This window comes from Panthera uncia, chromosome C2 (genome assembly GCF_023721935.1).
Source record: "Panthera uncia isolate 11264 chromosome C2, Puncia_PCG_1.0, whole genome shotgun sequence".
NCBI classification, from domain to species: Eukaryota; Metazoa; Chordata; class Mammalia; order Carnivora; family Felidae; genus Panthera; species Panthera uncia.
Genome location: NC_064810.1, coordinates 20770965 through 20775937, shown reverse-complemented (window position 1 = coordinate 20775937; position 4973 = coordinate 20770965). Strand labels below are relative to the sequence as shown.

The 4973-nt window shown below is 35.5% G+C and overlaps 1 non-coding gene across 1 annotated transcript; it reads right to left on the bottom strand.

The window, feature by feature from the left end:
- Window positions 1-4054: 4054 nt before the first annotated feature.
- On the bottom strand, window positions 4055-4127 carry TRNAE-CUC (transfer RNA glutamic acid (anticodon CUC)). The gene has a single exon. It is a non-coding gene; the product is annotated as a tRNA-Glu (tRNA).
- Between the last annotated feature and the right edge of the window lie 846 nt (window positions 4128-4973).

The window sequence follows — 4973 nt, the reverse complement described above, 5'->3', positions numbered from 1 at the left end:
TTTTTCAGAGAGAGAGAAACAGAGTGTGAGCAGGGGAGGGGCAGAGAGAGAGGAAGACACAGAATCCAAAGCAGACTCCAGACTCTGAGCTGTCAGCACAGAGCTGGACACAAGGCTTGAACTCATGAACTGTGAGATCATGACCTGAGCCGAAGTCAGATGCCTCACCAACTGTGCTACCCAGGCACCCACATTTCTGTTGTGTTTAAGCCACCCAGTGTATGGTACTCTTTCACCACCGCGTGAACAGACTAAGAAAATATATCACACGTTCTTATATTTAAGCAAACCTTCAAGTTTTCATATGGCACATTATAAAGGTTAAATTAGAACTTCTAAAATTAGTTTTACTTCATCTTTCAATGTTTTAGCAGTTTTTATTCAATTAAAAACATCACGTCTTAATTGTTTTTAAGTTTAAAAAATACTCTTTTCTTGCCAGTTTTAAAATGGATCTGGGTCACCTTGATTCTGAGCTTGTGAGCTCAAATATAAATTATCTTACACATCCAGGCTACAAACTTACAAAAGCGTACGATGAGATTGTTGTAACTGGTCAAGAACTTGGGCAGTTTTAATCCTAGTTCTGCCACAAACCTGTTCTAGGACCTTGGCAAGTTAATCTACGTCTGTGTATTTTCATGGAAAAGATCTCTGTTGTACCTAGGCACTGTGATAAACATCACACTACATGGTAATACACAAAGAAACTCACAAACCCACAGAATATATGGCCTGAAAGGGAACATGAGAGAGAATCTGGTTTATATTTTGAACTTTAAACAGTACTAGACATAAACTACCAGTCAAACCTTGTCAGATTCAATGCCAGCTGTGGATGGAGTCCTAGGTAAGAGACATCTATTTTAAAATTTTAATAAAAAATATTTCCTGTGCAGTTTGATCATCAATTATAAAATTTACTAGCAATCTTCAATTACACATAAATTTGCTCATTTTTTCAACTCTATCTTACATGCATCCAGTATCTTGTTGTATCTTTGAAGATGGATGTTAAATTCACACTTCGTCATTTTTTCTTCAAAAGTCTGGTTTAACATCTTCTCTGCCTTTGTAACTTTACCCAATAAATATCTAAGATCTTGTTTTCATTTACACTAGAACTCCAATCGCAAACAGGCTGGTTTATATCTGACCATAGGAATGATCATAGACTTAGATTTTGCTCTCAGGCATGTAGGTCTTGAAGAAATTACATCTCAGAAAAATTTTATTTAGTTCAGATTCATATAGCCACATTCAGAATTCAGTGTTCCCATTTTTTTGTATTAACTACTGTGTTCTTTTATTAGCATCCACATGGATTTTTTCTTTATAATTCTACATCATGTAGCCTTATGCTAAATATGTTAAATATCCATTTGTTTATAAAGTAATATGGTTTAGTGGAATTAGTTAATTGTGAAAAAAAGTGCTAAGCCAACATAGAGAAAAAATCCTTTCTGGACAATAAACTCACTTAATCCCAGCTAAACCTATTCAGCATTTGAAAATCGATCATTGCACAATTTGGCTTTATGAGAGAATGATGGTGTTGGTAATAATTCTGGAACGAAAGCTGACTTCACTTATTTATGAACTATAGGTGCATTTTGAGTATGATAATTTATTTTTTTTTAATTTTTTTTTAACATTAATTTATTTTTGAGACAGAGAGAGACAGAGCATGAACAGGGGAGGGGCAGAGAGAGAGGGAGACACAGAATCTGAAATGGGCTCCAGGCTCTGAGCTGTCAGCACAGAGCCCGACGCGGGGCTCGAACCCACGGACCGTGAGATCATGACCTGAGCCCGTGTCGGACGCCTAACCGACTGAGCCACCCAGGCGCCCCTGAGTATGATAATTTAAAGACATACTAAATTACCAAGACTTAACTATGAAAAAAGTTCTATTAACAAAATTCTTCATATTCAGAGTGCTTCCCATTACCACTTAAATGATTCACGCACGCACACCCTGCTTTTTACTTCAACTTTATTGAGGTATAATATATACATAATAAAATAATCTATGTTAACCAAGGAATACATCAAGTTCGGAGAAATATACCCCCTTGTATGGAAACTACTCCTATAGCTTTCAGAATATTTTCATGGAATTGAAAATTTCCTCCTACTTCATTTGCAGTCAATGTCATAAACACTCCTTGCCAGGGGTGGCTTGGTATCTATTTAGTATCTGTTTTCCATCAATGTAGATTAGTTTTAACTATATTAGCATTTTGTTTAGCTTATTGAATCTGTGGGTCTACGATTTTCACCTAATAAGGGATTTTGGCCACCAATTGTGTCAGAAATCATTAGTTTCATCATCAGTTTTATTTTGCAAATGAGGATATTAAGATACTAAATGTTTAAGTGGCTTGGCTTTGTTCTATGACTGGTTAGAATCAAAGTCCATCTCAATAGCTAATTCTTCTACCTCTTTGACCTAGCATTCCTCATCTTGCTTACTGTTTATGCACCACAAATAATAGAAAAAGAATATGATGAAATTTTCAGTCATAATTTCTCACTGTAGTCTCTTGAATATTTAGAAGGCAGAGTAAAGTTTTCTCTTCTCCACTTTATATTTTTAAGAAAATTTCTTCATCTACTGGACTAAATTATAGGCTAGGATTCACATATTAATCATGAACATTTAATTCTACCAATTTGGATGGTATTTTGCACCAGTCATGATTGACATAAAGCTTTTCTTTCATGATGCTATGAGAATAGCCACTGATGTATTTTCCTGAATAAAGTCACATATTTTATTTTATTTTTTTAATATTTATTTATTTTGGCGGCGGGGGTGGGGGGTGGTGAATGAGTAGGGGAGGGGTAGAGAGAAGGAGAGAGAGAATTCCTAGCAGGATCTGCCCTGGTAGCACAGAGCCCAACATGGAGCTCAGTCTCACTAACTGAGAGATTATGATCTGAGCAGAAATCAAGAGTCAGACACTTAACCCACTAAGCAAGCCAGCCAAGCACCCCAAAAGTCACCTATTTAAAATCAGGCAGACCATTACTGCCTCTTGTTGACATGTTTTAACAATGTATCAAATATCTGCCTCTTTGCCATATTCTACTTTTTAAATTAATAATAATTAATGTTATCTCTTGCATCAGAATTACAGCCAAAGAGAGACAGTTTTATGTAAATTACACTTGATTTCAAAAATTTATTTACATCTTAAAATCAGAATGCATCCTGATAAATATTTTCAAAATATATTAAAACAGAAAATAATAAATAGAAAAATGAAATTCTGTATGTGACAATATGTAAAAGAATATATTAAATCATACGATGAAGTATCAAATAAATAACACTGAAATGGTAGAGAAAAACATACGGAGCTTGTATGTTGTAATACTTTATTAAGAAACATGAGGCATTTTCTCCTCACTCATTGACTTTTTCTTACACAGCTAAATATTCTTCTTCCACTCTTCCTTCATCTGGGGACCAGAACTGAGTTTGAAGTAACATATATTAATTTTATTTTAAACTATTTAAGCTCTTTATATTTATTTAAAACTTTATGTCCCGAGACTCTAACATGTAGCATGGCATGTACTGGGTTCAGCCATACAGAAAGGAACAAATCTCACAGCACAGTCATGATAAGATAACCTATGAAGGAGGCACACAGTAAACTGGAATAAAAGTAAACAATCAAACTGTGCTTTTTGAATACGAGAGTGTAAAGCTGAGACTGGAAAAATGAGTATGAGTTAGCCTTGGTGAAGATTGGTGACAAATACATTCCAGGTAGTGGCTTTCTCCAAACCTATGTCTACGGAAGTATTAACTATTAGGTCACCAAGGGCACCACTCTTCTCCCAGAAAAATGGGCATCCAGTTGGAAATGACAAATACAAATAAACATGCCTATCTGAAACTTAGAGGAGATTCACAGGGAAAAATGTGAATTTGAGAGTTAACCTCCAATTTATATTGGGAGTCACATAAATGATGGGGCTGCTTAAACCATGAAATTTTAACTTTTTTTTTTTTTAATTTTTTATTTTTGGGTACTCTCTATACCCAACATGGGGCTTGAACTCACAACCCTGAGATCGAGAGTCTCATGCTCTACCACCTGAGCTAGCCAGGCCCCGAAATTTTAACTTTTGAAACAAGGTCTATTCAATTCTGATTCCTAAGGAATTTTACCAGTTAGAGGAGGCATAGAATAGAAGAGTCCCATAAAGCCATCAGAGAAGGAATGGCAGAGGCATGGCCTGTAGTGGTAATGTAAGTGTGTGTGTGTGTGTGTGGGGGGGGAGGCCAATGTATTTTAATGTAGAATGTAAAATGTTGAATGTTGTGAGAGGTTAAGTGAGATGAGAAAAGAAAAACACTTATTAGACTTAGAAACTTGGAATGCCAGAAAACGTTAATAAGAACAGCTTTGTTCAGGTGCTATATGCCAAATCATGATTGGAATAGACTGAGAGTAAGAAGCAAGGTCGCCAAGCAGAGACATCACGGGACACCACTCTTTCAGGAAGTTTCTATGGTGGGAGCTGGATATCGGGTCAGGACAATTTTATTTTGTGTTACAAGGAGGTATTTAATGAAAGTCATTCCTGAAATAATAGAAAAAGCACAATAAGAGGAGGAAGGAAGTAGTGGATAATTAAGGTAAATTTGTAGATTTGGTACTGGAATAAGTAGTGATTACTGTTTGATGAATGGCTTTTACTGTATGAAATGTGAGGCAAAGTAAGTTTGAGAATTGAGAACAAAATAACTTTGGCAATTTTTGTAGAGAAGTTATGAAATAACTGCAGAGGGTAGTTTTTTTTTGTTTGTTTGTTTTCTTGCCCCTTTATCTATGCTAAAGCAGAGACTTTTACATTCCAGGAAATAATAGCCACCCATAATTATCATGGCCTTGAAAATGGAATATGAAGAAGAAGGAATTGAAGAGAACACTAGGGATAAATTTCGATAGGTA